The 25,726-nt window shown below is 37.2% G+C and overlaps 1 protein-coding gene across 4 annotated transcripts in view; it reads left to right on the top strand.

Moving 5' to 3' along the window:
• The window catches only part of TBL1XR1 (TBL1X/Y related 1), a 237,079-nt gene that overhangs the window by 163,927 nt on the left and 47,426 nt on the right, over positions 1 to 25,726 (top strand). Inside the window, exons 1-2 of one of the 4 annotated variants that reach the window (XM_087933495.1) lie at positions 15,633 to 15,753; positions 18,183 to 18,240. The exons of the other annotated variants lie outside the window; for them this stretch is intronic. The gene's annotated coding sequence lies outside the window, so the exon portion shown is untranslated. Of the gene's footprint in view, positions 1 to 15,632; positions 15,754 to 18,182; positions 18,241 to 25,726 lie in introns of those variants that run through there. 4 annotated transcript variants of the gene reach the window in all.

Below are 25,726 nucleotides of genomic sequence, written 5' to 3'. Positions count from 1 at the left end.
AAGATTGACTGACTCCAAGTCACCCAGGAAAGTCTGTGGCTATGGGTTGATTTGAACTTTGCTCTTAAGATTTGAACTGGGAAATCTTCAAAACCTAAGTGACAATTCAACACTGCCATTCTATTTATTATTGTGAGGAACTGTTTGTGAACAGTTTTGCTGCAAGCATCTATGGCACTGAAAAGGAACTATTTGGGTTAACATATTTTTCCCCTCATCTGATTAAAAATAATTACAGAGCTTGCTAAAACAACAATTAAAATGTTAAACCTCTGAAGGGAATGATCCAATAAGGAGGGGAAACCCCTGTAGAAAGTTGCTTGTGCCGACATTATTTCATAGTATAGGCAAGTAAGTTCCTGTTTTTGGTCTTGAAATAAGTTCAAATCTAATTTTTTTTATTTGTATGTGAGAAACGGGCCTTTGTCTCTCCTTCTCCAAAGAAAGAATGAGTTACGTTTCACTAGTATGTGGATACTAGAAAGTTTGAAAAGCCCTTTTGGTTTCTGTAACATATCTGAAGAATTCAGATTCCATGTTGAAATAAATTTGAAAGAGTCATTAATGGGAAAGAAAAGTCATTAATGGGAATCCTCTTCCCTTCTCAATGCAGTTTGTTTCCACCACGTACTTCAGTACTGGACAAATGAAAATCAATCTAATTGCATAAAGAATTCAAACAGTATGAACCTTCCTGGTTTCGCGTTTCTTAGATTGCAGTAACGTGATCACATTTTAAGTTCTTGGTAGTAACCAGCCCATACTTAGCAGCTGTTCGCAGCATCCCACCATTATGTGACCATAATTTATGACTTTTTTTTGTTGGAAACCATCATTTACTTCTGGTTTCCAGCAAAAATTACCTAATGCAAACACTGGGTTCACTTAACAACCATGATGTTTGCTCAACGACCACAGTGTTTGCTTTACAACTACCACAAAAATAGTCATAAAATCAGACATGGTCTCATAACGATCCACTTAACGACTGGCATGACTTACAACCTATCTGTAAATTCATAAGCTAAAGAGTAACAATATGATGTGAGTACCGTTGTTTGCAATCAGACCGGTTATTTGAGCCTGCTTAATTTGTTGAAGACACCCAGGAGGTGAGGAGGTGAAAATGAGTCATGGTGGAAGACACAACAGTAGCAGCCTTATCCCTTTGTTGTGCAATGCATGCAACATTCAGAAAGGGGGAAAAAATAATTGTCTGGCTATGTCTGACATCTTGACTCACACATATATCCTTATCTCTGGGAACATAAGCACCTACTGCACCTAATTCTAGGTGGGAGGGTTCTCTTTTCCTCTTGAATATAACATAATATTTTATATTACATGTAATTGCATCATAGAAACATTGAAAGATATTCCTGTCTTTTGGATTTTTTTTCAGAACTTGAAAAGGAAACTGGGAATTATTTTACATATCATACAAGGTCCCAATATATCACAGTTAGCGCATATTGAGTTAACTTGTGCTTCCAGCCTGGGCAATTACAATTTATTCAACAAAACATAGACATAGACAAAGGGGTGTGAACCCCCTTTCTGTTCCCCCCCCCCTTTACAAAACTAGAGGAGTAAATTAACAGAGAAAACATCCAAAAAGTTAACAGCCAAAACTTTTAAATTAACACCAACAACTACCCTTCTGTGTCAGTTCCATGTGCTTTTTTAAAAAAGAAACATAATGTATAATGAGCTATTATGTAGTAAACAAGCAATTAAATTTTCTGCACTGCCATTTAGGAGGTAAATTCCCCTCAACCTCTGGAAAAAGAGTGGATTATAAGAGATTTGATTACAGGTAGAATAAAACTAAAGACCATAGTACAGCCGCATCACAATTGTGTAGGATTTCAGAGAATGGTTCTGGTGAGACCATTCAATGCTACTGTTGCTGATATGTAGATAGATGGAGAATGATTGTAATAGTGTCAGGTCAAGAGTGTTTTTCTATACATTTTAAATGATACCAATTACTATATAGGCCTTTCAAGAATTTCTCTGGAGAACCAACACGAATAGTGCATGATAGTGGAGCAAACCTTCAGTCTAACATTTATTTTATTATCAAATTTATAGAATATTAAGCCAGAACATCCATTAAATCTATTTATATATCATATGCATAGGGCACAGCCCACTGTGGCCTACTTGGAATTGGGCCATGCGACTGGCTGGCCAGAGTGCTCGAACATGTGCCCACGCATCTCTATTTACACAAGCAGTGGGTCGGTGGGCAATTGCATGCAAGTGCGCCAGTGTTCTGACCAAGGCTTCCTGAGACCGTAATTAAGTGCACGCTTAGTTAAAACAGCTCTTGTTTATTTCAACGCTGGGAATTATGTTCATTCCCAGCCTGTAATGAGTCCCAAACAGTCCCTTGAGATAAGCACCCACCTTTCTTTCCCTTGAATTGCTGCTAACAACTAAAGTGCCAAATTAACTATAAAAAAAACAACCAAAGTACAAAGTCCACACAGAGCTTCAAGGATTAATCTGAACAGAACGAACGACTTTGCTTCCTACAAAGGTTTCTTTACCTTTGCATGCCCTTTATTCCTTATGGGAGGGGCAATCATCTCCAAATCTTCCTCCTGATTGCCCCTTTTGTCTCAGCTGCTCTTGCCTTCTAGTAGTTCTACGCACATGTGCTTTGGGAACAGGCTCCCCTTGTTCCTCTGCCTCGCTGCTGTCAGACTCCGGAGGCAGCACCCCACTCCCAGATGGTCCTGGCCCCATCTCTACATCAGACGCAGGACCCTTGTCTGAGTCCTCTCCAGACTCCCAGACTGGTCCCCGTTCTTCCCCACTGTTCAGTTCTGCTACCGTCTGCACAGGCTGCTGGCAAACCACAACAGTTGGCCTGCCAGTCATGCAAGTTGAGTTGCGCAGGCATGTGTGCAGCCCACTGCTCGCGCAAGGGCTGTGTGCACATGCACATGTGGCCCTGTTACCCTCCCCTCCCCAGCTGGGCAGCTGAGCCACAAAGGTTCAGGACTGCTGATATATACATCATGCTGGATGCTGTGTGAACAAAAATGTATGTCTTGCACCGAAGGTCTACTGAATTGATATTTGTTAATTTGAGAGCTTACTTTGGTAAAAATGTTGGTCTTCAACTTGGATAACTATAAAAGGAAATTGGATAAATTCATGATATTTCTGGGTTGGAAGTGTCATGCTTCTAAATACTAGTTGTGTCAGAACTGAAGAGTGGAAGACTTTCTACACCTGCTTGTGAGCATCCTGAAGGACTTAATTGGCCATTGTAGAAAAACGTTGATCTAAAAGAGCATCATGGGAAACTCTCTCAGATCTTTCTGTTTTTAATCCATGATTAATTAATTAAGTGTTGAGGATTGAACAGTTGCAGAAAAGAAATAACGTAATATTTACATACAGTAAACCTCTGGTCCTGGTGACCGACTCAGATTTGATCTTGCAATAATACATGCTTTTTTTTTAAGATTGCTCTTACAACATTTTACTATGGCAAGATGTTTATTAGATTGTTGCTGTACTCTAAACAACCTGCGTGTTACAAAAAGGTGTACAAGCATCATCAATTTAATCTTCCTTTATGTCATGGATTGATCTGTATAAAACTTTTAGTGGAGATGAATTAATAGGCAATGTACCAGAAAGTGTAAATATAGATTTTGTAAAACTGTGTTTTAACAATGTCTGCTGATTTGTAGCTTTGAATGCAAAGGACTCCAGGTTCAGTTCCCTGGGATCTTCCGATTTTGAAAAATCTTCTATAGAGGTCTTTTGTTCGGGTCTTCAAAGACCAAATGCTGGGATTATAGTTAGCAGGTCAAGTGGTCTCAAAAATATATCTTGATCCTTCTATTTCATCCTTAATCAAACTATTTGGGAGTTGTACATTTTTGAAAACCAGGACGCTGCAGAACGTTTATGAAGACAGTACTGAATTAGCTAAACAATTTATTTATTTATTTCCTATGGTTGATAATCCCATGTTATAGGTAAGACAGTAAATATTATTAGTCATAAAGTGTTTGATGTGTCAATCACATAATGACCTTAAAAGGAAGCATTTGTAACACTTCTCTGTCTGGTTGCCTGCAGGCAATTTTTACTCACTGATGATTCTTAAGAAGCTTTTAGTAATCACTGCTCTGGCCTGTATTCTGTTGATACACTCAAAGATTTATTGTACAAGTACATGTTTCATTTTGTTCTTATTGAATGTATAAAACACTCTTCATATCTGGAAATAAATAGTTAAATGAAAACATTAAAACCAACATTTTTTTTCTCTTCAGCGATTACTAATTCAAAAACCGGTGACATTCACTGATAGAAAATGTCATGGCCGCCGTAGTTGCTGTTTTCTATAAATATACCAGCGTACTACGGGTGTGTATTTTATCCTACACAAATGCAGTGCCTAAAATAAAAAGGATCAAAATGTTGGATTTCTTTTAAAGGACCAGTTGTCCAAAATCTACGCAGGAAAGGCTTGGTCAAAAGTCAGTTGCTGTCTAAAAGATGTAGCAATAGGCATGTCACAAATTTTAGAGGGAGAAAAAGCTAGAGTGAAAATGACAACAGGGGAGGTCTGCCAGTAAATAACTTCAAGATGGTATTTTATCTATTTTGTCTTGGAAATTTTCTAAGAAGTGGTTGTTCTGACCCAAACCCTTTTCCAATAAGACAAACAATAACCAAAGGGAACAGAAACCTTTTAATGAGTCTTACAAATCCCCAGTTAAATGTCTGCTGCAAACTAATTAACTTTGATAAGCACAAACCTTGCCAAAACTGTATGAGACTGCCAAGAATCACAGATAACAAATATTTCATAACACAAGAGTCTTCAAATACCAACTTAAGATACTGTAATGTCCATGAGGCTGAGTTTCAGAACGTTTTTGCCTTCTGCAAAGAACACTTATCACACTTGGCTTTTATCCTCTTGAGGGAGGGGCCATTACCTTGCAGCCTTACTCCCGAGTCACTCGTGCTGCTGTAACTGTTCTCTACTACGAGCAATCCTGCGCATACGCGCACTTGGCACAGGTTCCTTGGGAACCTCCTCATCACTGCTGCCAGCCCCCACAATCTCTGAAGGCAGCAGCCCACTCCCTAATAGTCCTGGCCCCTCATCTGAGTCCTCGTTGTCCTCAGCCGTCCGCATCTGCTGCCGGCTAACCACAACAGAGGTATGGGTTTGGTATGAGTAGCATTCAGTGTGGTGGCTCAGTGGATAAGATGCTGAGCTTGTCGATCAGAAAGGTGGGTGATTCAAATCCCTAGCACCACATAATGGAGTGAGCTCCTATTATTTGTCTCAGATTCTGCCAATCTAGCAGTTCGAAAGCATGTAAAAATGTAAGTAGAAAAATAGGGGCCACTTTGGTGGGAAGGTAACAGCATTCCGTGCGCCTTCGGTGTTTAGTCATGTCAGCATGCACGTGACCATGGAGACATCTTCGGATAGCACTGGCTCTTCGGCTATGTAACGGAGATGAGCATCGCCCCTAGAGCTGAAAACAACTAGCACGTAGGTACGAGGGGAACCTTTACCTCTAATCCTAGTATATTTAGTACTATGTATGATAAAAGTACCGGTAAAAGCTTTCGTATGTTTATGGATGGTATTAATACTTTTTACTGTGGAATTCAAGGCATTATATAGAGATGTTGCTGGTGGTTTCCCATGCAGAGCTGGGTAATACTTTCACCCCCTGCCCACACTTTCATACTCAATGGTAATGTAATATTAAATGCAGGATGAGGCTTTGCCTTCTTATCTTACTTCTGGACTACTCGTGAGATTTCTGATTCTGTGGGGAGAGTACAATAAGTCATTAGACACACGGCATGAAAGTGGGGACATAGTTATTATCCATCAACTTCTTACTATGTGTGTTATGTATTATTTCTTATAGATAAGGTTTATTATCTATACAGTGTTAAAACTCTGAATGTCTGTAACCTTCAGTTGGGTGAAAACATGATGCACAGAGCAACAATTGTTAAAGCAATATATTACCTTAAAAGGGCTAACTTACAAAATGCATCCCAAATGAAAGATCCATGATTCCCATGAGATTGACATTTGGCAAAGTTGTGGCTGCTTCAGTGTTGTCAATACGCCACGGTCAGCCATTTCCAATGTTTCCTATTAGCTTCCTACAAGGAAAGTCAACGGGAAGCTACTAAAAAGTTCCTATATTCCACTACTTTTTTGCCCATCTATATAGTTATTCTGTTTTTCTGTTTAGGTTAGGAAATATTTCTGAAATGATGATTCAATGGGTCATGGATTGTCTAGTTGTTGTTGTTATTATTACTACATTTTCTTGTCTTTTTATATTTTATTGATATGTTGGGATAATAGCTGCTATGATTTTTAGAAAAAAAATCAAAATGTTCTTAAAAGACAAGGGAGAGCTCTTAGAAACATTATTTTGTTTTTAGAAATTTATCCAATCATATCCTACGTGTTGCTCCCCTTTGTCCCATATAGGATTAGTAAGCTTGAGAAGCAATGAAAGCACCTATAGTAACAAGATCTTCAAAAAAAATGACCTTTTGTATTGTTATATAGAAAAATGCTTCATCAGAATGCTTCCAGTGACTTTAATCAGTCCTCCATTGCCAAAAGGGGCAGTTAAGTGAATAGTATCCAGATCCCAATAATGAAAGGAACTATATTTTAAATTAAGGATGGCAAAGCAATGGTTGTTTATTCCTTTAATAGGGAATTTATTTTTGCTTTCAGAAGTTTTAAAGTATTCCTCTGCTATAGAACCTTATGGAAGGCAATTATTACATGTCTCAGTAATATTTAATATTTAATAACACTGCGTTGGCCTTTTTCTGGAAAGGAAAGGGATAGCTGTTGAATCACTTGAATAATTGTTCTACAATTTTTCTAGAAATAACTTGAAAATTGGAATATTATATTTTCCGAAGCCTTTTCCATTTCAGTATTGTTGCTTCTTCTGCAAATCCTAAATCGATCAAAGAATCTCCACAGATAAGCCATGTTGGTTTATAAGTGTGTATTTTTATGATAATGTTACAAGCATTCAAAACAGAAAGAGTGTTCTTTTCATGTACAGAAAGGCCTGAATACCATATTATCAATCTATGATTCTGGAGAAAATTAATCTGTGTGGTTGCTAAATGCCAACAGTGGTTTGACGACATATAATCAATTAGTCATTGAATACCTGAAGTGATTTAAGCTTATATGGAAAATCAACTGTTTGAAAAGTTACCTTACAATAAGAAGCTTTATGAACAAACAAAAACAAAAACAAGATAGTTAATGTAATTATCCTTATACACAAAAAGGTACCTTTATCAGTACTTGGAGGGAGCAACAGTTCAGAGATACTCTTACCCCAGTGATTTATGTATCTCTACATTATCCCATCTAATCTAAACAAGAAAGAAGAAATAAAGGCAATCTTACATAGCATCTTTTTGTATGTAGTGGTAAAGGTGAGGCAGTAATATCATTTGATCCTTGAAAGTATAAACAGTGCAGGCAGTCCTTGACTTAACAACCACAAGTGAGCCCAAAATTTATTTTTGCTAAGCAAGTTCATTAAATGAATTTTGCTCCATTTTACAACTTTGATTGCCACAGTGGTTAAGGGAATCACTTCAATTGGTAAATTGGTTGTTAAGTCAACCTGGTTTTTCCGTTGACTTTGCTTGTCGGAAGGTCACAAAATGATCACATGACCCTGGGACATTGCAACTGTCATAAGTATGAGTCAGTGGCCAAGCATCTGAATTTTGATCAAATGACCATGAAGATGCTACAATAGTCGTAAGTGTGAAAGGTGGTCATAAGTCACTTTTTTTCTGAGCTGGTGTAACTTCAAATGGTCACTAAATGAACTGTTGTAAGTTGAGGACTACCTATACTGGTGTCACCATTCCAAGCTATCAGTCCCAAAACAGCACATCACACAGTCCGTGAGTAAAATGCTTTAATACAGGCTAGAATCTCGGTACAGAGTGAACTGGGTCAGTGCTACTCGCTACCGTCACACAGCTGATTTCGAAAGGTCTGAAATCTCCACCCCTCTCCAGCTGCTTCCAGATGCTGGGAATCCTGCCTGCTTGCGGCTCCTCATTCCCATCTGGAATTCATATCCTCAGTCCACGATGCTGTCTCACACACCCATGTGTCCATTTTCATGAGTAGGAAAACAGTCGGCAAGGCTCCCCCCCGGGGTCTGTCTCCCCCCCATGTATGGCAACCCCAAGACTGCACACCAAGATGTTCTCCATTGCGTGGCCCAGAAGGTAATTAATGAGAAATTACTTTCCTTCTTGGTGAAGACTGGACATAAAGCAAATGTTTGTTTGTTTGTTTGTTTGTTTGTTTTGTAAGGCCACCTCTATTCAAGGGACATCCATGGCAACTTTCCACCAGGTTTCTAAATCTACCTCTTTTGGGATATAGAGATGATCATAATACAGTCACGTCATCACTGTTCCAGAATAACTTACTGGTTGGCATTGTACATAGCAGTGTTTTTCCTCAATATGCTGATCCAGTGAAAAATATTTGCAGACCCTTTACCCAGGATTGATTGGTATTGAGGACATGAGATGCAGTATTGATGACTTCCTGTTTTTCCCAACTAGAGATAAATAGTTCAGGGAACTCATGTCATCTTGCATAATTAAAGTATTGTGGAAAAAAAATGACTCTACTCTTTTAAGCTTAGTCTGTCAATTCTGTGCCAGAATTGAAGCAGATGGTAGTATCCAAATATTTCCGTAATGCATGTTTCTAATAGATGAACAAACTCAAACCCTGTAGCTCTTTACAGGGCATTAACCTAGATAGACGGCATCTCTGTAGGATATCAACCTACATATAGAACGAGTGCTTACTTGGCATTTTTTCCCCAACTTCAAGTGATGATAGTTTATTCCCTTTGGATTTAATAGAGGATTTCTTTCATTCCAGTTCATTTTCTTCAAATGCTCAAGTTCTGTTCAAGGGCCAAGCCAATTTAGCAAAAGGTAATGGGAACTGAAATCCAGCGGTTCTAAATAATATTAAGTGTGGGAAACACTTGAGTCTGTTAATAGTTTTTGTTTGCTGCATTCATAATTTTAGAATTATCAACTTACTCTAATCATTGTTATAGAGTTGTTTTTAATTCCTTTACATGTTACATCTGTGACTATTAAAATTTATGCCATGTCCATGATAAATAGAAGTAGAAATAAAAATTATGGCACCGTGCCAGTTTGTAAAATGTATTTATTGTTTACTGCATTTTATGCCAGATTTGCAAATGACTCAAAGTGGTTGTAAAACACTGCACAAAACACTGCAAAACAAATGAATCCCAATAAAACAAAAGCCACACTAAACTGGAATAGAAGTGAAACCAGCAGCTGTTCCTTCAGTTTTTTCCCCCACTCTGCTTGGATGGCCACTAAAGAAAAATATGCATGTTAACAAAACAATCATACAAGGATGTAAAACACTGTAGAAAACATGTTTACTTAAAACATTTTTTGATCAAAATGCTGGTGCCTTTTTTTCCTGTTTTCAAGCTAGTTCTTACAGTGAGGCTTAAAAATTTGTGAATCCTGTTGGATTATCCATTTTTTCTACATAAATACTACCTTTATTGGTATTGCTGTTGTCTCATTACCCATCAGAAGGCTGCCAAAGTCAGAATTAATGTATTTCCTGGTTGGAAATCTAGAAGTGGGTATGATACAATCAATTAATTTCTTATTATTTTCCTGTTTTTAATTATTGAGATTTTATCTGCTCTATTGCCTCTTGTTCCCATTTTGAGTTTTCAATAATTTTAAAATATAAATCACTGTTATGGTCTTCTTGGCTGAAAAGCACTTCGTAAAATTTCACAATAAGCAAATAAGTCTTGTAAGAACTGGCATCTTAATGCCAGGAACAGCATGATCCTGTTAATTTTTCATCTTCATCCAAATACTAAAGGCATAGAATTCTTGCCAATAATGAAAAAGTGGAATCTCATTTTCGGTTTTGGTAAAAATAACAATTTAATTCATTTGGGGAAGTTGAGTTGTTCCAATCTTTCTTACATTGTTGATGAGTAATTAATTTTCAAACGTGATAAAACTATATGAGCTTGACATACCTGACTTTTATACAACTTCTCAGTTTCTGCATAATCCTGTAGAGTATTAATGCTAACTCTCTGCTTTTATTTTTCCCCCTTTGACATTTTAAGCTAACAACATCGAAGCTATGAATTTTAATTCTTTGCTCCTGTTACATTTCTAAACAGTCTGAAAGCATATGGGCGAAGGTTGCCTGTCAGATTAAATTAAACCTTATTCTAGTGGCGTGAACATTTTTATTTTTTGTGATTTTTTTTATTTTAATTAGAAGCTTGGTAATTTGAGGAACAGTCATCTATATATGCCCTCTCTATAGAGGAAAGACTGAATGAAGATATGATAATATTAGAAATATTTTTAGGGTTGTGACATAGTAGAGGGAATGTAGTACCTATGTTATTTTAGAGCAGAGGTGTCAAACTCAAGGCCTAGAAATAGCAAAGGACCAGTCCAAGGTACCTCTGGCAGCCAAAACGGGCATGGGACTGCATGAGCCTCCCTGTGCCCCATTTTGGCCCAGCAGGAGGCCGCCCAGGCCAAAAATGGGGCATGGGGGGGGCCTCACGCAGACCCCCATGCCCCATTTTGTCAAGCAGGTTGCTGCAGGAGGCATTCATCCCATCTGCCCCCTCCCCTGGCCAGCCTGCAGAGGAGAACTACGATGCTGATCTGGCCCTCAAGAAATCCAGTTTGACATCCCTCTTTTAGAGGGCAGGATTGGAACTACTGAATTAAAAGTACAAAAAGGTAAGCACAAGCTAGATCTCTGGAGCAATATCCTGATTCTACAAACTGCCCACAAAGTGCATCCATCCACAGAGATGGTCATCTGTCAGAGATGCTGCAGTTCTCAAAGTGTCTGTTGTCACAGTAAACTCTCAGGGATGCCATAAGATATTATAAATATTTGAGGGAAACACAAAACACTTGACATATGTTGGACACTGTGCAAAATACTAGCTCAAAGTAGTTTACTTTGTTTCTAGAAGTTCCATGAAAAAAAATACTAAGGACACTATGAATCAAGAAAATTTGTGAACCTCTACTATAATGGATCTTGCATTCCAAAATTGCTTAAGGTTCCTTCCAGATCTAAATATCCAGGGCAGGAGTCTTCAAACTAGACAGCTTTAAGATTTGTGGACTTCAACTCTCAGAATTCCTCCTCCAGTCAGGAATTCTGGGACTTGAAGTTCACAAGTCTAAACTTGCCAAGTTTGAAAACCCTTGCTCTAGGCCGTTGTTCATACATTTTCTGTCTTTCGGTTCCATGAATTAATTTCCTCATAACAATAATTCAGAGATTAGTGTTGGTGGTACTCTTGACAGTTTTTTTTTAAAGGCTACATGACAAATTACTTCTAGTGATAATTTTAGAACTGCTTTCTTTATTGACAAGACGTGAATGCTAGGAACTATGGAATCCAGTCCATACATAAGCCAGAGTATTTGCATGTCATATTTCTGAATTTACAGAAATGATATATACTATTAAAATGGCATAAAAAACAGCTGAGGAAAAATTCTCATTTTTCACAAACCTTGGATTTAGAATTGAATGACATGAATGAATGGATGGATGAATAATATAAGGAGTAAGCTGTTCCAAACCAAGATTGCAAATCTGTTTTGCTCTTAAACCCATGAAAAGATCAAGTTTGCAGCCCTGGAGATAAGTGGCATCAAATTTGGCCATTGAAGGAACAAATAAAAAGGAAATGTTTATATTTATTCTAACCACCAGCTCTTCCACTACTGTGTCCTAAACTGGTAGAGGAAGACCAAACTTTTAGAAATAGTTTAAAATTACAATGAACTAAAAAAAAATGTTAAAACTCGTCCTCAAAAGTTATGTGTCACTCCCCCTGTGACATGATCACATTTTGGGTACTTGATAACTAGATCATATTTACAATAAGCTGCAGTGTCCTGCAGTTATATGACTGTGATTTGCAGTTTATGGTTAAAAAAAAAACACCCATTCAGGATAGTACATTTGCTTAACCATCTTGTGATTTGCTTAAATGATCACATAATTCATTTGACAATTGTGGTGATTCAAATCATAAAAATGGTTATAAAATTGAATCAGGCTATATGGTAACCAGTTTAATTGACTGCAACAACTTACAATAAAAATTCCAGGCCAGTTGTGTCCGTTAAGTGAGGACTACCTACTGTATATAGGCAGAAATGAGGAAAAAGTATATGTGGGGAGTTATGCTTAAAGTACTCTTCTACCTTAGAGGAACTCTAGAAATAATTTTCAGGTCTAAGGGAAGCCTGAATTTAAAATATATCTACAACTAGCATTGTGTAGCATGTGTAGTTTTAAAAATGTTAATTTTCTCCCCCATCACAATCTCTCATGAAACCCCAGTTGAGAAAGACTGGTTTGAAGGAAAAATGTCCCCTTAATATCTAGGACTGGGTGTGCCAATTCTCCTGCCTCAATACAGCTGATAAAAATAGAGTTTTTGGCCATTTGTTATTGGCAATGATGTTATTGGCCATATCTGTACAGTGAAGAGAGAAGAGCAGGGAGCAGAATGAGCAAAAAAGTGAATTGGAAAGAGCGTAAAGCAAATACTTTATTATCAAATGTTTTTATCCACCTTCTTTAACACAAAATCTAAAATGGCCCTTCAAGTATATCTCATCCAATAGAAGGGAATAGTAGAGATATTGGACTGTATAGCCTGTTTATCTATTCTGTACCCCAGCAGTTTCTAGGTTGCTTGATCTCAATGTTTAAAGAATAGGCAAAAATGCTTGCCACTTATTTATAACTTAATCTGGAAATAACTCCTGGTTTTTATTATATATTAATTTTTCAAGCGGGGAACATTGAGTCAGTGACAGCAAATTGATGTGTCACCTCCTTCCTCTGTGTTTGCTTCCATTATGGGGTTTTCTCGGAAGGCTATTGCATTTCACCCTTCCTTCTTCAGAGACTAGTTAGTATTCAGCAAAACACCTGCCTCGGGAAACATTTGTCAGCTTTCATGCACTCGGCAGAGAAATTCTGAAAAATGGATTCTAATTCCCAAACTGCCTTAGCTAATAAAATCCATAGTCTCTCTCTACCACCCCCACCCCCACCCCTTGGGATAAGTGGTTATAGGCAAAAATCAAGCTTAATACCAAAAAACACATTGATTTTATTTGCATGTAGCACAGGTAGTACTCACATGCATGCACACGTGCCATGCATCATTGTAAATGGAGACATCCAGATACTGTCTGTTTTATTTTCTCTCAGAACAGTTGCCTCTTTGGCATCTTTCCTGCCAGGTGCTGGAACAGCTTTTTCACAAAATAATTATACTAGTAGGAATCTTGACAAGTCTGTAAAATATAAGATGGGGTTATTTTAATCCATTGATCTAGTTTTTTTTAAAAAAAGTGAATCCCACAAGCCAACTCTATTTCAGGTTGAGGTGGAACTTCATTTGCTATAGGGATGAATTATACATAAACTGTAGATTTGGTAAATTTCTGAATATATTTCCATGAAAGACACTTTCTTCAAAATTACTGAAGGTAGTCCTCACTTACTGACTGCTTCATTTGGTCATCGTTCAAAGTTAAACTTGTGCTTACATTAAGGATCTTTGTAAGATCTCTCAGTTATGTGATCCTCATTGTAGTAATTAACATTGTCCTGTGCCTGATCTGTTTTATTCACTTCTCCTTGCAGAGTAGAGAAAAAGGGATTACAAGAGAATAAGCAGACACCATGAGGAATTCACATTGAAAGCAATGTGCTGGTGCATAATGAGTGCGTTATGCAAAGTCTGGCACATGTGCCTGCTTACTCTCTTAATCCCTTTATCTCCAATGAGGGTGAGCATTCCAAAAAGTGAGGAAGTTGTTTGGGGCAAATAACAGTGGAAGGTGTGGAATAATCGATCTTGTCAGTTTTAAGCTCATTATCCCAATGCCAGCAGGGTGAGCATTCCAAAAATTGGGGAGTTTGGATAGGAAAACACAATCCCAGTGCCATGATTTCCTATTTAGCATTCATTTCACTTAGCAATAGCAATAAACTTATATATTGCTTTGCAGTCCTCTCTAAGTGATTTTACAGAGTCAACATATTGCCCTCAACAAGGATGGAAGGCTGAGTTAACCTTGAGCCTGGTGGGATTTGAACTGCCAAATTGACAAAATTCAGACTTTTTCCACCTAATATGTTGTTTGTGTTGACTCACCCTTCCATCCTTCTGAAATCAGTAAAATGAGGACCCAGATTATTGGGGGCAATGTGCTGACTCTGTAAATTCTTCAGAGAAAGGGCTATAAAGCACTATGAAGCGGTATATGAATCTAAGTACTATTATTGTGAAGTCTGACCCACACTTATAGGTTGAGGGCTTTTGATTGTTGGCCTAAGAAAGTGCTGTTTTAATGGGTTTTTTTTTAAGAATTAACTTTCTTTTGTTGAAATAGGGTCATAATTCAAATAATTAGAAAGTGTTTACATATGAAATCATCAGACTAGAACTAGGAAGCATGGCTGTTTCGGCCTTCATTAGTATCACTGTCGCCTGCCAATGGAATGAGTGATAATGTTACTTATTTTAGGAGCAATTAACTAAATGGAATGTAAAAGTATGATAACAAGAAGAACAAAAACAGTGTTCACATTTTTTACTTTCTACTTCCTTCTCCTTCTGATGACATCTTCCTAACTAGCCTTTCCCTGGTGTCTTCTAGGAATTAAAAACAAACAAAATTCCTTTGAAGAGAGTTGGACTCTTGCTGACTACATGCAGAGATGGTTTGCTATTGCCTTTTGCCAGATTTTATTTTTAAATCTTTGCAGATAAAATATCTAATGAGAAAGGCATGTGGGTTTCATTGCTTAAAGTTCTTTCCAAATAATATAAAATCATTATTCAATTATAAACAGCTTGTGGTTTTAATATATTTACGTCCCACTGTTCCTGGTTGACCTCAATAAATAATAGAGATGTATAACAACATTAAAACAATACATACAATAGCAATAAATTTTAAATAATTTTGAAAAATATCTTAACATTATGGTAACATCAAGTTGCTATGCTTGCTTACTTAGCAGAGAAAAAAGCAAAACACATATGTGATTCATATATTTGTTATTTGTTTTCAATAAATCTTGAACCCTGGTTTGCATCTTTAATTTTCGTGTATCTTGTGGGCTAGCAGAGTAATGGCGAAAAAATTAGATACAGTGAATGTTGTTGAAATTATGTTCAGTGGGTGAAAAAATTGATTACTATTTTTTAGGATAGCTGATTGCTTATTCCACATGCTCTGCTTACATAAATTCTACTCCAGTATAGGAGACTTAAGAAATTCTTGGTGAAAACCTGCAGACAGTTGTATATCAGGTCTATCAAACTAAAATAAAAACCTTGTTCATAGTAAATAGAATTTCTTACAATTGGAATCAGTTTGTTTATTCATGTATTAAAATTTTTATCCTTTTGTTATTTAATAAGTCAAGGCATCCAATATACATCATACTCCTTCCACCTCTTTTTCCAGCAATAATCCTGTGAGATGGGTTGGGCTAAATAAGAGTGACTGATCCTAGGTGTATGCAATACTCAACATGTCAAGGTGAGAACCATGACTGTACTGATGTCTGGATTGTACATAAGTATTGTTAGGAATGTAAGTAACCTAACAGCTATTTGGGATGGAAATATATAAACCAGGATAGACATTTTAATACTGTCTCTTTAAGAGCATGCTAAAAACTGCAATTGGGTCTGGTTACTCTAACAGCCATAAGATGGAGCCAGAAACCTGGGTTGTTTAGTCTTAATCTCAGAAGAAAGTGTGAGTCAGTCTCTGTTTCCTTCTGTTGGAGAGTATTACCATTCCTTCTAATTGACTGATATTACTGGATTTGATGTAAGTCTGATACTAAACTGTTTTTGACACTGGACTTCGTTATTGGGTTATCCCTGGATTGAAAACTGAGTGATTTAATGTGAATGACTTTGGACTGTGTTTGAACTTTACTTAACATTTCTGGAAGTAAAAACTTACATTTAATGTATAGCGTATCTGTGTGTTATTTGTGTATTATTCAAACACTTCTCTCAAATACATCTCCCTGTATGCGCTCATTCTCCTAATGGGGCATTACCTCAACAGGTATGGCAATAAAGTCATCAAAATTGTCATAAATATGACAATACAGTCATCCAAAAGAACTTTCATGAATTTTCTAAGGCTAGTTTTATTTTGAAACTATTTAGTTTAAAACTAAAATAAAACTGAAGTTTTAGTTTTAAACTAAATAGTTTCACAATAAAGTTTTATTTTAAAAACTTTAAATAACTTTTGTTTTTCATTTTTTAAATCCTTGCAACCAGGACACAATGTTTATGGAAATAAATAAGTTTTTTTTTTCCTATTATAACTGAACTATAAGTTGGAAATTGAAATTATGAGGGTTTCCATTTTCATACCATACAGAAACTCACCAGTATTATGGTAATATTTTAAAAATTCATGATTTTGCTTAGTGTATTGATGGCCTTCAATTAACTTTCTTTTTGAGGAAATTCTCAACATCTGTGTGACTTCCAAGTGAAGATTTATAGCAGACTGGATGTCCCGAAGGAGGGGGAATGGTTTTGTGATAATGTTTGGCAACTAGACAGAAAATGCTGGCTGGGGTAGTTTTTCTGGATAAAAGGAGAGTTCATGGAATAACCCATTTGCACTCTGGACAGTTGTTCCTCATGAGTACACTTCAGGAATTGGACTTTTTTTTTTTTCAGTTGACTCATTAGCTGAATGCCTGGGAGTCGACCAAGCTCATAGCCTTAATATAGACTATATGTCCACAAATGCTGTGGAATGGTTTGAAATAGTTTGGGCATGCAAGAAACTGCTCATACATCACATATTGTAGCAGGGAAAAAACCCGTGCATGGAGGAATATAAAAATTTTCCTGATTGATTTCAGAAACTGGCAGACAGTTATAGGAAATGCCTACTTGAGGTTGTTTTTGGTAGGAGAAGCATGGGTGTACTTATATTTCTCACAGAAGGAAATGGTATATCAGATTTTTTTTTTAAATACCGTATTTCCCCATGTATAAGCCATCCCTTTTTTCCAAAATTTTCAAGCCCAAAAAGTAGGGGCGTGGCATATACAAAGCAGGTACACTTTTTATACGTGAAAATGCATAAAATAATAAAGTAGGAATAAACTGGTTTTCCAGCAGTATGCTATACTTTTTTGTAAAAATTGTACGTGATGATATGATTACGAGTGCGACGCGATAGAAATGCATACGCTAGGCATCGGCCTGAATGCTTCGTTCCTACTCTCGTTCGATGCGTGAGATTGCTAGCGTCGCCCGCACCGCTTTCGGCGTCATGACCAAAATTGTAGATCTAGACGTCGAATTTTGTTTCTGTGTAAATTTTCTTTCTTCATAACTTGTTTCTCTAATAAAATATTTTTTTCAAAACTTCACAGTCCAAAAATTGGGGGGGGGGGGTGGCTTATACAAAGGGGGTGCTTATACATGGGGAAATACGGTAAATGATTGCAAAGTGAATTGTTCATAGCTTTTTGTTCAGTTTTATCACCTTTATCTTTATATATTGATGAATGAACAAGAAATATTAATATATCCACATAGAAAGAAGAAAAAACCACATTGGGTGTATTTTTTATCTGAGTGTTGCAATACCAATAACTTGTTATTTTAAAAAAAAATTTCCCCCCAATATGATATTTTAATACACTAATAAAGAATTCAGTTTTATAAACAGATGAAGCTAGATTTTAAAGATTATTTTTTAAATAGATGTTGGAAACTTCATAGTGTTTAGGATGCCTTTGAGGCATGTAATTGTGCTCACATTTTGCATATGCTTCATAGAAAAAGGTGAGTGAAAAATATAAACATTTGAAAATGTTGAGGAAAGGTTTGAGGACACATGCAAAACAGTACATATAAAAATTATGTAAAGTGTTTGGGCTACTAAATTTAAATGTAATCTCACCATTTGTATTTCAGACAGAATATTTATTGAATTATGTAGAGCAAAATTGTTTGGAATAATGGGAAAAACCTGGTAAGTTACTGTCCTCTCGAAACAACAGCAACAAATAATATTATTTCTACTATTAAGGATTGCTCAACCCAAAGTATATGACAGTGATCTAATACATCAGTAATGCTTATTTTTATATGTGATTTTATAAAATTAGCAAAGCTTTTTCAATCATATTCTACAAAATGTAACAGTTGAAGTTAAACTAATAAAACATCAGAGGCAGGAACCACAATTTTACTAAATTTGAGTAAACTTGATATATTACTTTATTTGACCTACTATGCTTGTTCTTATGATATATGACAAATACAAAAGCATTTATTATTTATTCCCCTCTATTTTTTTTTTACATTTTAGCAGATCTCTCTTCTTTCCTATGCATTGCAGATTTGTGTTATCCAGTTACTTGATAAAAGTTTTCACTGTTCAACTTAATAAATATTTGGAGCAATTTTTGGTCAAATAAAGAAATAATTGAATCTAAATAGAGCATTGTGACCCTTCAGATGGGATATTATAAATTGAGTTTTGTTTTATTATTTATTTTACTTACCCACCCACCTTCTATAGTTATCAAACAAGTGACCCTGGATGTTAACAATTATAAAAGAATTAAAAACAGCTACAATGTAGTACAAAATTAGATGTACAGTGGAACCTCTGGTCATGACCATAATCTGTCCCAGGCTACGGTCGCTACCCGATTTGGTCATGACTGGAAGCATGACTGCGCATGCGCAGACACACACACAAAAAAATGCAGTGGAAAGGGAATCTTTCCACATCAATTTTGTTTGCCACCTGATTTTTGAATCGTGACCCGTTTCAAAAATCAGGTGGATTATTTGGTCATTGTCTGATTTGGTCACGAACAGAAGTGTTCGTGACCCGAAGTTCCATTGTATTGCAGCCAAGAAAAATAATCTCATCATAGTCGTCAATACAACCAGGATAGGAGCCCTTCACACAGTTAGAACTCCAGGCCTAGACACAAAGGTAGATTTTCAAGGCCAACAATGGTTTGGGGCATCCTTACTTCAGAAGGGAGAATGTTCCTTAGGGTAGAGACTCTGGCATAGAAGACATTTATTCTAGTCCACGGACAGCTGACTGCTGATGGAACTTGTAGCATATCTAACCTACTGGACTGAGTTGGATGAATAGAAACCAATGGGAGAAAGAGGTAGGTAATCTGGTCTCCAGCCATGAAGGGCTTTAAGGGAGACCAGCACTCTGAATTGCATCCAGAAACACACATGTAATCACTGCAGCTCATGCAGTAGTGTTGTTACATGTGTCAAATATCCAACATTTACTATTCATGCAGCTGCCTTTTTGCACCAACTAAAGCTTCCAAATAGCAATAGCACTTAGACTTATCTACCACTTTGCAGTGCTTTACAGCCCTCTCTAAGCAGTTTACAGAGTCAACATATTGCCCCCCAAAATCTGGGTGCTCATTTTACCCACCTCGGAAGGATGGAACTGAGTCAATTTCTGGTGACTGCCAAATTGCAGACAGCCGGCAGTCAATAGAAGTAGCTAACTACTGTGCACCGTGGCTGATCCTTTTGAGGTGGGTAAAATGAGGACCCAGATTGTTGGGGGCAATATGCTGACTCTGTAAAACGCTTTGAGAGGGCTGTAAAACAATATAAAGAGGTATATAAGTCTAAGTGCTATTGCTATATTGCAGTAATCCAAACAAGAGCCACATGGACACGAGTAACTGTGAGCAGAGCCACACTTATTTCGTCACTTATCAAAATGATTTATGCAGCTTGTCAAAGATGTCCTTTATCTTCTATTTAAATTAAATGCCATTGGCCTGTCTTAATAGGTAATCAAAGAAAATGTTAAGCATAGGAGCAGTTATGGCTGAATACGAATTGTAATTTTAGTCCATTGTTTATTGATAATCATGAAATACTAAAATATTTTATATAGTACAATGACCTAGTGAATTATGATGTTACTGAATTAATTGGAATAAGTGATATATTTTCCATAATCACATATCTATGAAAACCTATAAAAATTAAGACTATTTGTTTGGATTTTTAAAAAATAGGTTGCAAAGGAAATTTTGTCAGGATGTAAATATATTTGTTGTTCCCACATTGATATTAATATGAATAAATATTTTCAAATTCAATTGAGCTTATAAAACTGATTATCACTTTGACATTGATATATGTGCTTAGAGAGATTGTCATCTTACCTTTTAACATTTTTCATGTGGATTGATGTTATTGAAATAAGTTTTACTAGAAAGATAAAACCATAGGCGCTCTTTATCTTAAATTATAGATAATATAAGATTGTAGGGGTTGATATCCAATCACCTTTATCACTGACAAATATTTTGACATCTATGTCTCTAAGGTACCCAAGAGATGGATCTAAGAACCTTTGTGAAAGAACCCTGGTGGCGCAGTGGTTAGAGTGCAGTACTGCAAGCTACTACTGCTGATTGATAATTGCCAGCAGTTCAAGTCCCACCGACTCAAGGTTGACTCAGCCTTCCGAGGTCCGTAAAATGAGGGCCCATATTGTTGGGGGCAATATGCTGACTATGTAAACCAGTAAGAGAGGGGCTGTAAAGTACTATGGAGCAGTTTATAAGTCTTATTGCTATTGCTACTCTATTAATCTCTCTGGCTTCAGGATGGGCTTACTTCTTTGTCTACTAAAAATGCTATTGAAAAGTTGGAGAAAGCTGAAATTAAGGTTTTGTTTTGTTTTGTTTTTACTTAGTGTCTTAGGTAACATTGTCTCAAATTGGAGAATGATTGAGGCAATGAATTTGGAATGTGCTGAGTATTAGAGCCAAAAAAAGGCTCTCAAGTTGGATTTCAAAAAAGAAAAACTATCATTGTTGACACTTTGGTTAGCTAACGCAAAACATGCATCAGAGGGAGGAGAATGTACAATAACTTTAGTTTAATGTTCTGTTGCTGCTTGGCTGGTTGTTGTTGTTGTTTTTGGCAAGAGTTCCCAGTGACCACATGATTCACTATATCACAAACGTGCACACTCAAATGTGGCAAAATATAATTGTAACCTAAGATAATTGATAATTAAATGAAACCTGAGTCAATGGGTGAATTGAAAAAGTAATATTTTGGGTGCTTTCATCATTGTTTGAAAATAAAACCAGATGTGTTTTTGTTGCCTGGTATTAAAAGCAGTGTGAGACCCCATCCTGGTTATTACCAGGAGGCCACTTAGAAATTCCAGGGTTTTAACATTTTATTCTGAACAGGGCTTGGCAGTAAATTTCAATCTCCTGACTTCACACAGATTAACACAGGTTTGGAGTTAGCTATAGTATCTCTGGCTCAGCATAGCTAGATGATAAGAGTCTTGATAAAAAATTAGAATCGTCATATTCGACAATTGATTGTCCACATCAATATGATCCTACAGTTTACCCCCTTATATCCACAATATTTTAAATCTGTTGCTTCTTCTTCTCATGTTCCAGTGGTTGTGTGCTTCACTGAAGCTGAGCTTTTGCTGGCAGTTGACATAACTGATGCATGCCCTGAGAATTGCTGGCTCTTCCGATTATTTCTCACAGAGCTATTGTCTAGAACAGGGTGTCAAATTGGATTTCTTCAAGGACCAGATCAGCATTGTAGTAATTCTCTGGGTGGGGGGGAACGGGCAGGGGGCAGGGCAGAGAGACGGGATGGATGGCTCCTGTAGCACCATACTGACCAAAACAGGGCTGCCAGAGGCACCATGGGCCGGTCCTTTGTGTTTCCAGGCCGGTACCGCAGGCCAGATTTAAGCATCCCACAGGCAGGTTCCAGCTCACGGGCCTTGAGTTTGACACCCCTGGTCTAGAATGAGCAGTTGAAAATACATGCTTGAAGCAGTGAAAGGCAAACTCTTTCTTTAATATTGCCAAGAAAATTGCATGGATTCTGTCACCATGGGTCAAGTTCAACTCAAGGGATCTTTACCTTAGCTTAATAATGTTACGACAAGAAATTTATACTTTAAAATTGTTCTTAATATTCTGTAGGAGTACTGCTCGACAAGATAGTTGCATATAAAGCAGATATTTTTATAACTTTCAAGAGTAACTATAGGCTTATGGGAATCTGCTGATTAATATAGAGCAGTATCTTATTAACCTCTGGCTTCAATAAGCCATTTAAATAAATACCTTAATATAAAGTCATTAAAAGGATATTTTTAGCATGGTAGCCTTTAACCAATAAAGGAACTTGAATGAGAATTGTATTTACTGTGTTTTTCCATGTTATTTATGTACTATGTGGAATTAAATTACTAAGAGACTTCCTGGTGAAAGATAAGGATTGAGTAAATAGCATTTAGAAATCTGAAACATCCGATTAGGAAAATGATGTTTCTAGTAGCTGTAACTTTTGCCAAGCAGAGATCAGAAACACATACCATTCCTCCAAGAGGAATTCTGCATTTTCCACCGGGGTACCATCATTGGGCATGTAGAATAAAACTTTCGTATTAAGGAGAATTGGATGTTATATTAGAGACTCAAAGCATTCTTTTCTTCTTTCTGACCCAAATTAGGGAAGGACTGGCACAAATTGGGCATTAGATGAGTCATCAGGATATTTTTGAACAGAGCAGAATGAGGATTCAGCGTTTTGAATAGTCTCATAATACTCATTGGACAGCCAGGCTGTGATCTTAAGGTTAATTAAGGCCTGCATCAAAGTAGCTTGTGAGACCCAAAATAAGCCACAAGAGACTCCTAGAAGGGGAGATACCTCAGCCATTTAACCTAGGTGAGACAAATTATTACAATTAAATTCAGGAACAGCAAGAGAAAATAATGTCTCTCAAAAATTGTACATGTGCTTTTATTAATATTTGTAATTGTAAGGTACCCAGAGTTGTTGAGAATCACACAACCTATAGATTGTATAAATACATGTGATCCTTGTTTAACAACCACTCCTTCGATAACTGTGAAGACTTATGATATTACTGAACAAGTAGTTACAACCTAAAGTTGTACTTACAGCTGTCACAGCGTCTCTGCAGTCATATGATTGTAATTTGCAGTCTTTCTTGCTGGTTTTCTACAAAAAGTCATTGGGGAAACCAGCAGGGTGTCAGAAGTTGCAGTCATATGAGATTGTCACATAACAGCCCACATACTTTTCATTTAGCAGCAACCAGAAATGTCATCCCCAAACTGTCTGATAATGTAGTTGTTCAACTTACGACTGCATCACTAATAAGAGAGTTTCTGGCCTCATCAGTGTCATTAAACAAGGACTACTGGTAACAGTTAATTTTGAGAGCAACCTCAGCTAAATGGATGTATTTTATACTCAGTTCCAATCCCTCCTGGCATTTACAGGGGAAGTTGTTGGTAGAAATTGGGCAACAAACTTATGTAAAAAGTGTATGCTTAAGAATCTGGAATTGAGCTTAAACATTAGCAGACATTTTGATGCTAGGTCTTTTAAAAAAAAAAAAAATTCTGGCATCATTTGTAACACTTATACTTAATTTCAGAGGATTTATGGCAATGCTGCTTGAGCAGCATTTTCAAGGTACGGGGCAGTACTATTTCAGATGTAACTGTCGGAACTGCCATCCTGCACTTCAGCCTTGCTTTGCTAGATGCCAGCCTGCCATAGACTATATGCCATAGAGCTGCTGGGAAGGAAAAACAAAAACCACTCATTGTGCCTTCCTGGGACATCGTCCGAAGACCACAGTGGAATGCAACGGCTCACCCTGCCAGCGCAGGGACTGTTACCAAAAAAATTCCTTCTAATGTAACTGGAGATAACAGGAGTAAGGAATGGGAAAGTTAAAACCTTATGCAGTTCTGGCTTTGCTTTGGTTTTAGTAAAAAGTATACCTTTCACATAAATGGAGTCAAGGGTCTTTCTTTCCTTAGGAGCCCAAGTTGGGGCAGGTGTGATAGTAACATAGTCTTTATTTTAACTGCTGCTGCTGACATTTCTGTTGAGTATTTGTTTACATTCATATTGTAACAGGTATAGTACCAGCAGTGCAAGTTGATGGTGCCAAGGAGAGTTATTTCATTCTTTCTGTCTACTTCTCAGAATTTTTCTTCTGAGTGAAATTCTGACCTATCAGCAAAGGCAAATTAGTTGATGTTCCTGATAGGAAGAAAGTTCAGTTCACTGTTTTGATAGGACCAAAATTTGTCCCCGTTGCCTATGATCCTCCCAACTTGAAAATAATGATGAAGCATTGCCTTATAATAGTCCCGTCGCCCAGGCCGCAGCCCTAAACCAGCCGCAGCCCAGTTGAAATGAACCAGTGTGAGCAGTGCATGCTTGCGGAAGCTGCAGACACTTACACAAACACACAAAGCTCAATTTATATGAGAGGTGGGCACAAACGCCTGCCGCTTGAGCAAATCGAGATCTGTGTGCTCACACAAGCATCTGCCTTTCGGACAGAACAATCCCCTCTACCTCGCCACACCTTCCTTCTGGGCCACCAAGACAGAAAGTTTGGGGACTGCTGATGTATAAAATATATCCAGAGCAAAATATTATAAAATTTTGCTATGGATATATTTGAGAAATACTCCATGTCTGTATTTAGTCCTGTTCCACTAGAAATGGCTGAACTACTATCTATGGAGATTCTCATTCATCCAGGTCATGGTTATCCCAAAGGTGCTTTTTCAAGAGGCAATTGGACTTTCTGTTTTTTCTTTGAAGACGTTTCGCTTCTCATCCAAGAAGCTTCTTCACCTCTCATTCAAGAAGCTTCTTCAGGTTCTTGGGGGAATGCTACAGTGGCCAGAGCTGAAGAAGCTTCTTGGATGAGAAGTGAAATGTCTTCAAAGAAAAACCAGAAAGTCCAATTGCCTCTTGAAAAAGCACCTTTGGGGCGGCTGACCTAGTGTATGCGTGCAACTATTTTGAGCATTATGCTTAGTCTGTGAGAATGTATCTATCATGTTAGCATTTGTTTCCGTTACACTAATCTCTCCCCAGCTCTTTAAAACAATAAACAAAACCCTGTAATTTTCTTTCCTTAGAAAATTCCAAACTGGCTGTGTCACCTCATTTGCTTTTTCTGTTCACTTTTACAGAGAGAGAGGGAGGGAGGGAGAGAGAGAGGGGGTGGGGTGGAGAGAGCGAAAGACTTGGCTGCCTTAAATTAGGTCACTAAAGCTTAAAAGTCTAAACTGGCAAACATTTGCCCATCATCGAGTATCATATTGATGAAAAAGGTAAAAGGAACGTGAGGATTTTGCAAGGAAAATAGGACTTACAGGAGAATGCACAGATACCCCAAATTTGAAAGCCTTCTCCGACAAGGACATGACAGGACTAGGCCAATGGGATAGCTTCCTTTGGGGGGCAAAGATCTCAGTTGCCAGCCAGCCACATACCAAGGAAGATAATAGCCTTGAGTAACCTAGTTCATCAGAGAATTTCTCAAACCTTTAAAGTAGCTCAAGCTGTCAGTAATTAATAGCATATTTTATCTATGCTGTGATTTT

Source organism: Pseudonaja textilis, chromosome 4, assembly GCF_049901715.1.
Source record: "Pseudonaja textilis isolate UNSWEBS1 chromosome 4, rPseTex1.2, whole genome shotgun sequence".
Lineage (NCBI taxonomy): Eukaryota > Metazoa > Chordata > Lepidosauria > Squamata > Elapidae > Pseudonaja > Pseudonaja textilis.
The sequence above is the reverse complement of the archived record's forward strand: the minus strand, read 5'-3'. Positions and strand labels throughout refer to the sequence as shown.